Genomic DNA, 15,255 nt, shown 5'->3' with positions numbered 1-15,255 from the left:
TCAGCCATGATTGAATGGCGGAGCAGACTCGATGGGCCGAGTGGCCTAATTCTGCTCCTATGTCTTATGGTCGTATGGTAAACCTGGACTCCCTTGCTGATCCAAACTCTGATCACTCAGCCCTGAGTATATTCAGTGAGCCAAGCCCCAGTGCTCGTTGAAAAGACAATTTCACAGACTCATGGCCCTCTATTACCCGGTCTGAACTGGGAGAGCCACGTGGAGGGGCAGCCAGGTGTATTGCGGCAGCCTCCCAGTGGCTTTCCAGGGGGCAGGTCCTTCGTTATTGGCCACTTCATGGCCAACGGAGGTACCTCCCAGTGGCAAAGGCCACCCACGCGGCCCGGAGACGGCCGTTGGAGGGTGCACCCCCTCTCCAATTGGCAGGACATGCCTGCCAGGTCCCGGGACACTGAGAAAGAGAGATGATCTGATTTTCGAAGGCGTCCCAAGACTGTGGAGGCTGCAGAGCCATTGGTTCATATTTGGGCCATGGCCCCAGCATCACTCTTTTAATTGGTCAATGCCGGTGATGTTTCTCTCAGTGTCCTGTCATCCATCGCGGGACGTGCGCACATGCGTACAAATTCAAAACAGATCACCGGACCCCTCCAGCCTGCTCCGCCATTCAATGAGATCACGGCTGACCAGATTGTAACCTCAACCCCACGATCCCTCCACCCCTCTTGTTAGTCAATAATCTACCCAGCTTTGCCTTAGAAATAATCAAAGATCCTGCTCCCACCGCCTTTCGAGGAATTCGAGTTCCAGAGACTCAACATTCTCCTCACCTCTGTTTTAAATGGGCGCCCGCTTATTTTTAAACAGTCGCCCCCTGTTCTAGATTTAGGCCCGGATTCTCCATTGCGAGCCGCCCGCTGCCAACCAGAACGGAGAATTTGGCGCTCGTCCGAAACTCCATTCACTGCAGCGGGACCGGGCGGAGAATTCCGGCCTTAATCCCAGCAGTGGGAGTCACTAGATTTTGGAGAACCCATCCCAGTGGATCCGATGAGTTATTGGCCGGAATTCTCCGGCCGTTCACTGGCGGCTGGATTCTCCGGTCCTATCGGCAGTGTAACCCCGCCCGCAGGTTTTCCAGCGGCATAGGTGATGTGTTAGGCAGGTTGGTTCGATGTGGACTGCACTCGATGCAGGGAAGTTAGAAACAGACGTCTAACACAGGAGAAGATCCAACACTGTTTTATTCAACTAGATGAACTGCTGTACATATTCAGCTGTGGGTCGACACTATACTGATCTGACTAGTGACATTGTAGTAGCCTGACCAGACTTACTAGCTACCGCATGGTGTTTGTGCTTGCTAGCTCGTGGATTCTGACTGTCTCAGCAGCTGGGTCCCGAGAGAGCGGGAAACCTAGTGCCCTCTGGCTTTATAGTGGCAGTGTCCTGTCTGGTGATTGGCTGTGCTGTGTTGTATGCTTACTGGTCATCCTATGTGTCAATCACTGCCTGTCTGCATCTCATTATATACATGAGTGGATATTATGACAATAGGGAGGCATCAATGGGAACTCCCATTAACAAGCGGCAGGAGCAGGGAATCCCGCCAAAGACGAACGGCACGCCGCCTCCCGCCGCCAGGGGGCGCCGGAGAATCCCGCCCAATTGTTTCTGAGCATTTTATTTTTTTGAATCCCTTCAGTTTTGGGGGCTGATGTGTCGCCAGTCGCCCATTGGTTTTGTTCACTTGAATTGGTTCTGGGTCTGACCATGGGTATCACAGCTTTGCAATTAGTTCTTTAATAAGTTAGAAATAATCACCCTTTAGACTCAAATGCAGGAGTTTCATTGAGTACAGCTCTCCATGTGGCTGGTGGACTGGTAGATTGATACATTGCTGCCGGCACATGGCTACAGTGCAGCAGTAAAATGTGACACCCCAGGTGTACATTCATATAGCAATCGGTTTCTATTGCTTCCCAAGTAATATAACATCACAACACGCAGCAATGTAACTAGTATCCAGTACTCAGGTTGTTAAGGGGTCAGTAAATAAGTTGGGCAAAGTCAGGTGACATGTCAGGTGGTCCTGCAAATTATCTTGTCAAAGTTAGTGAGCGAATATTGTGGTTGTATTGTCTGTAAATATCTGAAAGTAGCGAGCAGTTACATAGCTGGAAAGTGACTTGTTATGTGAAGTGTTCCAGGGAGACACATTTCACAGTTGCACGAGAGACTGAAGGAACGACACAGACACAACCTGTTCAATACGATTCTTCATTTGAACCAAACAGCATGGCAAAATTGAACATGAAGAGTAACCGATCTTTCACAAACTGAAAGTCTGATTATTAACAGCATCCGGGAATCCCAAGGCAACGAGGACACAGAGGACTGGATTGGTCACAAATCTTTGACTTGTCACTTACACAGGCCAGATGTGCGTTTAAGCAGAGGAGCAGTATTCTAGTGGTGGGTTTTACATTGCAATCTGGACGCTTTGCATCTATAAATGTCAGGAAATAGAGGGCTGGATTCTCCGCCCCGTCACGTCACTTTTCAGCCTCGACCCGTCAGCGGGATTCTCCGTTACGCCGCCCGATCATTGGGCTTTCCCATTGAGGGGCAGCCCCACGCCGCCGAGCAAAAGTCTGAATGGAGCCGGCATACTTTTAAGATAAGGCAATTGCTGGTGGTTCGGATACAGCTGGAATTAGTATTGATGATGGGGACGATTTTCAGTCCACGATCTGCATGGTAGCACTGTGGCTTCACAGCGCCAGGGTCCCAGGTTCGATTCCCTGCTGGGTCGTTGGCTGTGCAGAGTCTGCACGTTCTCCCCGTGTGTGCGTGGGTTTCCTCCGGGTGCTCCGGTTTCCTCCCACAGTCCAAAGACGTGCAGGTTGTCATAATATACACATCAGTATATGATGGTGCAGAGACACACACTGACTGACACACTGCAAGACCAATCAACACACACAACACAGCAGCCAATCACCAGTTAGGGCACGGTCACTATAAAGACAGAGGGCACTAGTTTTTCCGCTCATTCGGGATGTAGCCTCTGAGACAGACAGAGCCCGCAGTCAGTAGCACAAACATCCACCATGTGCCAGCAGTATAGGCTGGTCAGGTTAGGCATTGGTATTCAGACAATCTAACATAGTTTCGACCCACAGTGCAAGTATGTTTAACAGCTCTTAGTTAAATAAAATAGAAGTGTACTATTACTAGTGTTGGTAGCCTGTCTATGTTACTGCTAAGGTAAACGCAGTCTCCACAGATCCAGAGTACCCAACACATCACAGATTAGGTGGATTGACCATGATAAATTGCCCTTAGTGTACAAAAAAACGTTAGGAGGAGTTATTGGGTTACGGGGATAGGGTGGAAGTGAGGGCTTAAGTGGATCTAATGGCCTCCGTCTGCACTGTATGTTCTATGATCGTTGTCATAGGGAACGGCGACGCGGGTGGAAAATCCAGACCCCGCTTGCCGATTGTGCCCTCGCCAGTGATGTAACACGTACTTCACGCATGTGAATATAACCGGAAGATCCTGCTGTCGAGGAGGGCCGTAAATTCTCCTCGTGTTTCACAATACCCTGTATGAAAGGAAATGAAATGAAAATCGCTTATTGTCACTAGTAGGCTTCAATGAAGTTACTGTGAAAAGCCCCTAGTCGCCACATTCCGGCGCCTGTTCGGGGAGGCTGGTACGGGAATTGAACCGTGCTGCTGGCCTGCCTTGGTCTGCTTTAAAAGCCAGCGATTTAGCCCAGTGAGCTAAACCAGCCCCAGGGTAATTTAAGCATAACATCTTATCCTTCATGTTCAATTCCTCCCGGAATAAAGATTAGCATTTCATTAGCCTTCTTAATTAGTTTGCTGTTCCTGCAGACTAACATTTTGTGACTCATGCACTAGGACACCGAGAACCCTCTGCATCTCATAATTCTGGAATCATTCTCTCTTTAATAATAATAATCGCTTATTGTCACGAGTAGGCTTCAATTAAGTTACTGTGAAAAGCCCCTAGTCGCCACATTCCGCCGCCTGTTCGGCGAGGCCGGTACGGGAATTGAACCCGCGCTGCTGCCTTGTTCTGCATTACAAGCCAGCTATTTAGCCCACTGTGCTAAACCACCTTTTATGATACTCCATCTTTTTATTCCTCGTGCCGAATTGAACAACTTCACGTTTTCCCACAGTATATCCCACCTGCCAGATTTGTGCCTCCTCACTCAGCCCTATCTATGCCTGCCTGCAACCTCCTGTGTCCTCTTCACAACATACTTTCCTTCCTCTCTTTCCTGCCAGTACCTTGTACGTTCTTCTCCAGAAAGCAATCTGAGCCTTCCTTGGACCTCTGACAATCAAACCATCCAGGCTTACAGGCGGACTCCAGGACACGCCACATGACCCCCTTCATTTATCCTAAACTTAAAGCTTCCGTCCAAAATATCATAATCTAATAGTCAGCATAATTGCAACACTGTTTTAAGATGTCCAGCATATCAATAACACTGGTCGTGAGGAGTGTATCTATATTGTAACTTTAGGCCAGGAGACACCTTTTAATTCTATTGTTTTGGGAAGTCAAGAGATGTATTCCCCTTACCAAAATACCTTCCCTTACAATTCCCCCAGATTCATAGATACAATTGGTTTCTAAAATCTGGTTTCGCTCCTGTGATTCATTTATTGTATTTCACTTGATGTTGTGCTTTTTCTATTTGAAATGTGTTTATGATGACGGATGGCTGGTCTGCTATTGCTGACTATTTCTCCTTCAGGAATTTCACTCGCTGAGGGAGATCCTATCTCTTTGTTGCGATGGTTCACATGGACGTTTAGAGTCCCCTGACACTATCCAGATCAGAGGAGAAGGTGCGCTTGGCGCCCTCATCCCTCGCTTCATAAACCCGATAAATTTGATCCTCCGTGGGGGTCACAGTACTGTTACAGCACAGAGGAAGGTCACTGTGTCCAATGCAGGTATTGCCACTCTTCCCACCCTCTCCCCACATTCCCCCCTTTCAGATATTTAGAAAATTCTGAAAATGTAATGACATTTATAGCACAGAAAGAGGCCAGTCTGTCAACCATGTTTGTGCCCGCTGAAAAATGGCCCCTCCCCCACCCTCCACCTCCAGCCCAATCCCATTTTTCAGCATTTGGCCCATGCTCAGATTGCTTTCTGGAGAAGAACGTACAAGGTATTGGCAGTTGAGGTGCACATGAAGTGAAATGAAAATCGCTTATTGTCACAAGTAGGCTTCAAATGAAGTTACTGTGAAAAGCCCCTAGTCGCCACATTCCGCCGCCTGTTCGGGGAGGCTGGTATGGGAATTGAACCGTGTTGCTGGCCTGCCTTGGTCTGCTTTCAAAGCCAGCTATTTAGCCCTGTGCTAAACCAGTCCCTCCAGAGCCCTTTTTGATGCGTTGAGGGTGTCTACCCTTTCAGGCGGTGTCTTCCAGACCCCCAAAACCCTCTGGTTGAAACTACATTCCCTCATCTCCCCTCTAATCCTCAAACCAATCGCTTTAACTCTATGCCACCTCATCACTGAGTCTCTGCTAAGAGAAGTAGGTCTTTCCCACCCACTCTATCCAGGCCCCTTTAGTTTGGTTTATTGTCACGTGTACCGAGGTACAGTGAAAAGTATTGTTCTGCGTGCAGCTCAAGCAGATCATTCTGTGCAAGAAAGGAAAATATATAATAGGGCAGACATAAAATGCACAAATGTAAATACATAGACATAGTCATCGGGTGAAGCATACAGGAGTGTAGTACCCCTCAGTAGAGAAGATGTGCGAAGAGATCAGATCAGTCCACAAGTCCAGCAGTCCATAAGAGGTTCGTTTAGGAGTCTCCGCACAACCTTGTACAGTGACATCTATGGGCAGCACGGCGGCACGTTGGTTAGCACTGCTGCCCCAAGGGACCCGGGTTCAATTCCGATCTCGGGTGACTGTGTGGAGTCTGCATGTTCTCCCCGTGTCTGCGTGGGTTTCCTCCAGGTGCTCTGGTTTCCTCCCACAGTCCAAAGATGTGCAGGTTAGGTGGATTGGTCATGATAAATTTCCCCTTAGTGTCCAAAGATAGGTTAAGGGGTTAGGTTATGGGGTTATTGGGATTGGACGGGGAAGTGGGCTTGGGTGGAGTGCTCTTTCAGAGGGTCGGTACAGACTCGAGGGGTGAATGGCCTCATTCTGCACTGTGGGGATTCTATGATCTCAACCAAATCTGCCCTCAGCCTCCTCTGTTCCACGGAGAACAACCTCAGCCTATCCAATCTTTCCTCGTTGCTGTAACATCCTGGTGAATTTCCTCTTGTACCCTCTCCAATCACATCCTTTCTTAAATGAGTTGGCTCGAGCTGCACACAGTGCTGAGGTTGTGGCTGGACTGGTGTTTAATATAGTTCCAGTACAACTCTTGAGGGCAGCACGGTGGCACAAGCGCCAGGGTCCCAGGTTCGATTCCCCGCTGAGTCACTGCCTGTGCGGAGTCTGCACGTTCTACCTGTGTCTGCGTGGGTTTCCTCCGGGTGCTCCGGTTTCCTCCCACAGTCCAAAGACGTGCAGGTTAGGTGGATTGGCCATGATAAATTGCCCTTAGTGACCAAAAAAAAAGGTTCGGGGGGTTATTGGGTTACGGGGATAGGGTGGAAGTGAGGGCTTAAGTGGGTCTGTGCAGACTCGATGGGCCGAATGGCCTCCTTCTGCACTGTATGTTCTATGTTCTATTAACTCCTCTACTCTTGGGCGACACAGTGGTGCAGTGGTTAGCACTGCTGCCTCACGCCGCTGAGGGCCCGGGTTCGATCCTGGCCCCGGGTTACTGTCCGTGTGGAGTTTGCACATTCTCCCCGTGTGTGTGTGGGTCTCACCCCCACAACCCAAAAATATGTTTTATTCTATATCTTGGCTGATAAATGAAAGATTCCAAATGCCTTCTTAACCATCTTACTGATCTGTTACCTCCAGGGATCTTGTGTGGTAGATTAAGACTCCAAAGCGAAAGGAGTTAGCTGAGCAGAGTTATTGTCGATTTACAAGATCCAGGTTGACACAGGAATGGTGGAGGATCTGTCTTCCAGATGAAACGTCAAAACAAGGCCCTGTCTGCCCCAACAGGTTTAGGATCCCGTGGCCGCCTATTTTCCAAGGAGGAGCAGAGGGGAGTTTCCCAATGCCCTGGCCAATATTGCCACCTCAGCCAATATAACCGATTACCTGACTATTTGCACATTGCTGTCCGTCAAACTGCCCCGTCCCTTTCATTAGGACAGTGGGTCCACTCCTAAAATAAGTAATTGGGTGTGAAGAATTTTGAGGAGCCCTGTGGTTGTGAAAGGCGCGACAGAAGCAAAAACCTTCTTTTGCCCATTTTTTCTCTACCTTTTCAAGGGATGTGGGTGTCGCTAACCTGACCAGCATTTGTTGCCCACCCCAAATCGCCCTTGAACAGGGAGGCTGGCAGGGCTATTCCAGAGGGCAGTGAGGAGTCAGCCACATTGCTGTGGGTCTGGAGTCGCATGTAGGCCAGACCGGGTAAGGAAGGCAGATTGCCTTCTCTAAAGGTCACCTGGATTTCTAGATCATTAAAATATTTTGCAAATTCAATAGAACGTGTGGAATAAACCATGCATTGGGGTGCTTGTGAATGCAGACAGTGATTCAACGAATGTAGTATCGTAGTCTTCTTTCTAATTTGTAACTCCATTGCAAAATGTGTTTGGGCACCAGAATCTTTTTTCTTAATGTTTGACTGAATGCCTTACGACTTGATCTGAACCTATCTGAATGCAGCTTAATTTGACAGCTAGTATCTCCGTAAGATATTGACACCTGCTAAGGCACCGATGACAAAACAGCGGTGGTTTTTGTCAGTGATGTTAAAAGTAGGTACGATTGGTACACTGTGCATTTCAATTGCAATGGGGAGCTGTGAAATTGCAGAAGAGCAGCAGGGAGCTGAACACACAGCGGCAGAGCAAATTTACAAAACTACTGCTGAGATTGAACAACCAAAAATCATAGCACCTTCAGCAGATCTGTATTTTTAGGGTCCCCCTCCTCTCCTGTCCCTTTTGCATTCCCTCTCTCTTCCTCCCTCTCACCCTCAGAGCGGCAGAATTATGTAAATCACCAATAGTGTATGGAAGATGCTGAATGAGAATAAAAAGAACATGGTTTAACAAACTATGTCCGTCATGGGCGAATTTGGTGGGGTGTTTCTCGGTGGCTGCAGTGCCGAGCTAGCCACTCAGTTATGGGGGCTACGTGCGCCGACAAGCGCAGCAGAAAAGCTCCACGCAGATCGGGGCGACATTTTGTCCGGCTGTTCCAACCTCACTCTCCCCCCCCCCTTTCAGACTCACCCCCACCCCCCCCCCCCGCCCTTTATGATCCCCCCTTTATCCTACAACCTTGGGGAGGCCCCCGGAACACCCTCTCACCCCCCCCCCCCCCCCACCCTCCACCTGGTAAGGTTCCCCCTCAGGCCCAATCCCTGGCAGTGCCACCTGTTGTAGGCCTGGTGTTTTAAAGACATGACTGCAAGAATGAGGTCTGCAGGCAAGGCAGCAATTTTAGTCACTTACTGTGCTGTATTCCAGACTGTATGTGCAGGGTTTCAATTTTTACATTGATTTTTCCTGGCAAATTTGTCCCCAGGAACCTAACTCTGGCTTCAACATCGGTTCCTATGGGAAACGGTGCTTCACTTGAAAGGGTCTCACTTAAAATGGTGATCGCCAGGAATGTAACCACTGCTTTAAGTGAAGACTCCTGTAGTGGGTTTTGAATGAGGGGTGGGTGGGATAAAGATGGAAGGAAGGTCTGTGATGGGTGGAAGACAAGAGAGATTGGATAACGGAGGAGTTAGTCTTCCAGGACCTATGGGAATGGTGATGGTGCAAGAAACGCGCCTCGAGCAGGTGCACCGACGTTGGAAAGCAGAAACAAGAGAGATTTCCTGGCACTGCTGGCTCCAGTCCATAGGTGAGCATTTTAGACCCCTCACAATTTGCATGGAAGCGGGCCGGTTTTTGAAGGCAACTTGGTTCGCCCCAGCTCCGAGCTGTCACGAACCAAGGGGGAGCCTGGGTTTGGAGTCAGGAGCTGTATGACAGGTCGGTTCAAAAGGTTTTGCCAACTTCACAAGTCATAATGAAATGTTGTACGATAAATGCATATTTGTAATACAGCAACTAATGGCATGGCTTTGTTTTCTAAAGGTCAGTAACTATTAAATTAAATAGCATTGTGAAAACGAAAAAGGTTTTCAGATGCATGAGAGTACATTATCTAAAGGATAAAGTGGTCCTCTGCACTGCACAATTTTGAAATTCAGATTTGACTTTGGCCGGGTTTTACCGTCCCACCAGGAACGAGAATTATCGTCGGCAGGACTGAAAATTTGACAGACCAGCCAAAGGTCCACTGACTTTGAACAAGAATTTCCAGTCCCATGTTGGGCGGGGCCAGAAAATCCAGGCCTATGTCAATTATCCTGTTTCATGTTTTCATTGACATTCAGCTCAGACATCTGCTTCACTGTTTCGAAGTTTGGAGAGGTGGCTGAGATTCTGGTTGACGTCAAGGTCTTTACCGTATTCTGCTCTGGAGGTGTCATTGACACAGTTGTGGAATGGAATATTATCACGAATACTTGGCTGAGTTCCAAACCCACGAAATAATTCAGGTTAGCAGACAATGTTGGCACAGGTGTCAAGAGGACAGTGTGTTTAGTTATTTTGACAGTTTTATTGGCTCGTAATAGTATTACATTTCTTCAGCTGGATTTTGAATGACGGTTTATTTATTTTGACAATGATAATCTCAAAGATTCCCCAATGTCAATATAGGCCTTGTGAGTTTTGTACATGGTGGATACTGTGTGAGTAGGCATGGGGAGGTGAGGAGGGTATAGAAAAGTTATGAGGAAGAGGGAGGTATGGAAAATTGTGAGAGTGAGAGGGTATTGAGGGGGTATGGAGTGAGAAGGGATTGTGAAGAGGATGCAGAGTGTAAGGGTTAGGGGGCCTCACATTCACCTCCAAAACTTGGTTGTTGTCTCAAAGGCCAGAGATGGGCTTTTTAACCAGGCTGCCTTTGTGTCTGCCTCTGGAATGGTTCTGAAGACAGACCCAAACCCCAGTGAGTCCCCACCATCCTGGACTACCTCAAAGACAGTTAAGTGCTTTCTGTTAGTTTCCAGTCAGGGGGTCTCTCATATGAGAGACGTATGAGGAGAGATTGCATCGGTTAGGATTGTATTCGCTGGAGTTCAGACGAGTGAGGGAGGGATCTAGAACATAGAACATAGAACAGTACAGCACAGAACAGGCCCTTCGGCCCTCGATGTTGTGCTGAGCATTGTCCGAAACCAAGATCAAGCTATCCCACTCCCTGTCATTCTGGTGTGCTCCATGTACCTATCCAATAACCGCTTGAAAGTTCCTAAAGTGTCCGACTCCACTATCACAGCAGGCAGTCCATTCCACACCCTAACCACTCTATGAGTAAAGAACCTACCTCAGACATCCCTCCTATATCTCCCACTCTGAATCTTATAGTTATGCCCCCTTGTAACAGCTACATCCACCCGAGGAAATAGTATCTGAACGTCCACTCTATCTATCCCACTCATTATCTTATAAACCTCTATTAAGTCGCCTCTCATCCTCCTCCGCTCCAAAGAGAAAAGCCCTAGCTCCCTCAACCTTTCCTCATAAGACCTATCCTGCAAACCAGGCAGCATCCTGGTAAATCTCCTTTGCACCCTTTCCAATGCTTCCACATCGTTCCTATAATGAGGTGACCAGAACTGCACACAATACTCCAAATGTGGTCTCACCAGGGTCATGTACAGTTGCAGCATAACCCCGCGGCTCTTAAACTGAAGCCCCCTGTTAATAAACACTAACACACTATAAGCCTTCTTCACGGCTCCATCCACTTGAGTGGCAACCTTCAGAGATCTGTGGACATGAACCCCAAGATCTCTCTGTTCCTCCACATTCCTCAGAACCCTGCCATTGACCCTGTAATCCCCATTCAAATATTTTCTACCAAAATGAATCACCTCTCACTTATCCGGGTTAAACTCCATCTGCCATTTTTCGGCCCAGGTCTGCATCCTATCAATGTCTCTTTGCAGCCTCCACCTCATCCACTACTCCACCAATCTTGGTGTCATCAGCAAATTTACTGACCCACCCTTCAGCCCCCTCCTCCAAGTCATTGATAAAAATCACAAATAGCAGAGGACCCAGCACTGATCCCTGTGGTACACCGCTGGTAACTGGTCTCCAGTCTGAAAATTTTCCATCCACCACCACCCTCTGTCTTCTATGTGATAGCCAGTTACTTATCCAATTGGCCAAATTTCCCTCTATCCCACACCTCCTTACTTTCTTCATGAGCCGACCATGAGGAACCTTATCAAACGCCTTACTAAAATCCATGTATACGACATCAACTGCTCGACCTTCATCTACACACTTAGTTACCTCCTCAAAGAATTCAATCAAATTTGTGAGGCAAGACCTACCCTTCACGAATCCGTGTTGACTATCCCGAATTAAGCTGCATCTTTCCAAATGGTCATAAATCCTACCCTTCAGGACCTTTTCCATTATCTTCCCGACCACCGAAGTAAGACTAACTGGCCTATAATTACCAGGGTCATTCCTATTCCCTTTCTTGAACAGAGGAACAACATTCGCCACTCTCCAGTCCTCTGGCACTATCCCCGTGGACAGCTCCTTCTTCCTCTTGACAAGACATTCAACCTCTTTTGTGAACCATGGTTCCCTCACATGGCCATTTCCTCCCTGCCTGACAGGGACATGACTACCAAGTATTTGTTCCTTGAACAAGCTCCACTTTTCATTTGTGCCTTTCCCTGACAGTTTCTGTTCCCACCTTATGCTCCCTAATTCTTGCCTAATCGCATCACAATTACCCCTCCCCCAATTAAAAACCTTGCCCTGCCGTAGAAACCTATAAAATTCTAACAGGACTGGACAGGGTAGATGCAGGTAGGATGTTTCTGATGGTGGCGGAGTCCAGAACCAGGGGTCACAGTCTGAGGGTACGGGGTAGACCATTTAGGACAGGGATAAGGGGCGGGATTCTCCCCTACCCGGCGGGGCGGGGGGTTCCGGCGTATTGGAGTGGCGGGAACCACTCCGGCGTCGGGCCGCCCCAAAGGTGCGGAAGTCAAAGTGGGCCAAGCCCTCACCTTGAGGGGCTAGGCCCGCGCCGGAGTAGTTTGTGCTCTGGCGGGAAAGGCCTTTGGCGCCACGCCAGCCGGGGCCGAAAGGTCTTCGCCGGGCGACGCATGCGCGACAGTCCTCATCGCTATCCGCAATCCACCAACCTTTGTGTCGGCTGCAAACTTACTAATCAGGCCAGTTACAATTTCCTTCAAATCATTTATATATACTACAAAGAGCAAAGGTCCCAGCACTGATCCCTGTGGAACACCACTGGTCACAGCCCTCCAATTAGAAAAGCATCCCTCCATTGCTACTCTCTGCCTTCTATGACCTAGCCAGTTCTGTATCCACCTTGCCAGCTCACCCCTGATCCCGTGTGACTTCACCTTTATCTCATGCTTTGTGCAGTTTCTCTGTTCTAATGGAGTTCAACATCAAACCACGCTGCATCCCGCAACTAGCAGGGAGGTTCCAGTGATTTGCACCTAGAATCTAAACATCCTGGGTGGGATTCTCTGACCCCCGCCGGGTCAGAGAATCGCTGGGGGGCGGCGTGATTCCCGCCCCCGCCGGCTGCAGAATTTTCCGGCGCCGGGGTTTTGGCGGGGGTGGGAATCGCGGTGCGCCAGTCAGTGGCTGCTGGCAGCGCCCCCCCCCCCCCCCCCGGCGATTCTCCAGCCCGCGAGTCGCCGCCCGTTTTCGGCGGGTCCCACCGGCGTAAATCACAACAGGTCCTTACTGGCGGGACCTGGCTACACGGGCGGCCTGCAGAGTCCCCGGGGGGGGGGGGGGGGATGCGGGGGGATCTGGCCCCAGGGAGGTGCCCCCCCGGTGGCCTGGCCCGCGATCGGGGCCCACCGATCCACAGGCGGCCCTGTGCCGTGGGGGCACTATTTCCCTCCGCACCGGCCGCTGTCAACCTCCGCCATGGCCGGTGAGGAGAAGAACCCCCCTTGCGCATGCGCTGGGATGATGCCAGCACACGCTGTCGTGCATGCGCCAACTCGCGCCGGCCAGCGGAGGCCCTTCCACGCCAGCTGGTGGGCGGCAAACACTCCGGCGCCGGCCTAGCCCCTGAAGGTGCGCAGGATTCCGCACCTTCGGGGCGGCCTGTCGCCGGAGTGGTGCACGCCACTCCTCGCCGCCGGAATGGCTCACCCCGCTGGTTCATGGAGAATCCCGCCCCCTGAGACTGTTTGGCGCCGTCACTGCACATAACCTAGTACTACGCTACCATCAAACATTTAACCACAGTCACAAGGCAAAGCAACTGCTGCCCCTAACTCACACAGATCCCTGGCAAAGCATGCTTCGTGTACAGTCCCAATTGTGGACAGGCAGTGAGGAATTGGAGTGAGTGGAAATCAGAGGACCCACGCCTCACTACGAAACTGAAATGCTTGCTGGGTTGTTTTTGCGATTTAATCGCTGCTCAACCTATCAGTAAACCGCATCGTTTCAGTAACATGGGTCGAATATCCTGTATCTGAAGTCCTCGGGGAGGATTACATTTCGGGTAATTGCGGTTTTCGGATAACGTGTGTCAACTTACATTGCGATAGCCTAAGCCCAGGCCAGCTAGAGTCTAAAGTAAATTAAACGGTTTGAAAAGTACGATGCGCCAACTGAATGAATAATAATTTCAGGGTACCCGTAATATGAATACTCTTGACACGTTAGCCATAGAAATCACATGGTAAACAGCACCGACTTCCCCTGACGAAGGTCGACGAGGTTTTTAAAAAAGAATGGATGGCTTTGGGAGGGTTCAGTCTTCGGAATCACGACCCGTAGCGATTTTAAATAATAAACGCGGTATTGAATTGCTGTTAACGAACATGCTGTTGCCTTCTGGTGTTTCTTTGTCGGGCCCCTCGATTGACAACTCTCAGGCGCCGTTGATAAAACCTGCCACTCGCAGTCGGCTGGTTCACCCATTTTCCGAGGCTGAGGCAGAGATCACAAGCAACGTTCCCCCCGGACCCTGCCTCTTGTTTTGTTTTTAGGGTTCTCTCTGGGACAGCTGTCAGGCGGGCTCCCAGCAGATTAGACTGTTGACAGGTTCCGTGTCTCTTTCCTTGGCTCACTGACTGCACTTTTGAACATTCATAAATGTCACTGGGTTAAAGGCCGGTACTTATACAACCGCTATCTCATTGACCTAAATGAAAACATGAACTGCAACTTTACATTTGAAAGCTCATGAATATCAGAGAGAAAAAATCGTTCAGAACCCACATGGTTTTTACCAATCACCTCATCATTATGCAGTCTTGTACGACCTTGTAAAAACAGTGTTCATTGAAGCATGTCTTTTTTAAATATATTTTTTGTAATCTCAGTATTAGCTCTCTGTTCGGCCACAGTTAGAACATACCCAGGATTTGTTGTCAGAATAATATTCCTGTTTCATAGAATCATAGAATTTACAGTGCAGGAGGAGGCCATTCGGCCCATCAAGTAGGGGGAGTTGGTGTTAGGAGGCTCATTCAAATGAGGGGTATTGTGAATAGTAAACTGCAAATGCTGTGTGCAAATTTGTTCATGTTTATTTTTGGTGTGCAAAAAAACAAAAACATTTTTAAAAAATAAAATAAAGCATATAGTATCCTGGGTTTTATTAATAGGGGCATAGCGTACACGAGCAAGGAGGTTATTCTGAACTCATATAAGATGCTAGTTAGACCTCAGCTGGAATATTGTGCACAGTCCTGGGGACCACACGAGAGAAAGGATGTGAACACATTGGAGAGGGCGCAGAAGAGTTTTACAAGAATGGCTCCAGGGATGAGGAACTTCAGTTATGAGGATAGATCGGAGAGTTTGGGACTGTTCTCCTTGGAGAGAAGAAGGCTGAGAGGAGATTTGGCAGTGATGTTCAAAATCATGAGGGGGACGACAGAATAGAATAATCTTTATTGTCACAAGTAGGATAACATCACTGCAATGAAATTACTGTGAAAATCCCCTAATCGCCACACTCCGGCGCCTGTTCGGGTACACAGCGGGAGAATTCAGAATGTCCAATTGAACTAACAGCACGTCTTTCGGGA

At 49.0% G+C, this 15,255-nt stretch overlaps 1 protein-coding gene across 3 annotated transcripts in view; it reads left to right on the top strand.

Annotated features, from left to right (window-relative positions):
- ndst1b (N-deacetylase/N-sulfotransferase (heparan glucosaminyl) 1b) overlaps nt 1-15,255 on the top strand; it is a 320,572-nt gene that overhangs the window by 26,815 nt on the left and 278,502 nt on the right. The window contains exon 1 of one of the 3 annotated variants that reach the window (XM_072512713.1): nt 7,508-7,526. The exons of the other annotated variants lie outside the window; for them this stretch is intronic. The gene's annotated coding sequence lies outside the window, so the exon portion shown is untranslated. Of the gene's footprint in view, nt 1-7,507; nt 7,527-15,255 lie in introns of those variants that run through there. 3 annotated transcript variants of the gene reach the window in all.

Source organism: Scyliorhinus torazame, chromosome 7, assembly GCF_047496885.1.
Source record: "Scyliorhinus torazame isolate Kashiwa2021f chromosome 7, sScyTor2.1, whole genome shotgun sequence".
In the NCBI taxonomy this organism is placed as follows: Eukaryota; Metazoa; Chordata; class Chondrichthyes; order Carcharhiniformes; family Scyliorhinidae; genus Scyliorhinus; species Scyliorhinus torazame.
The sequence above is the reverse complement of the archived record's forward strand: the minus strand, read 5'-3'. Positions and strand labels throughout refer to the sequence as shown.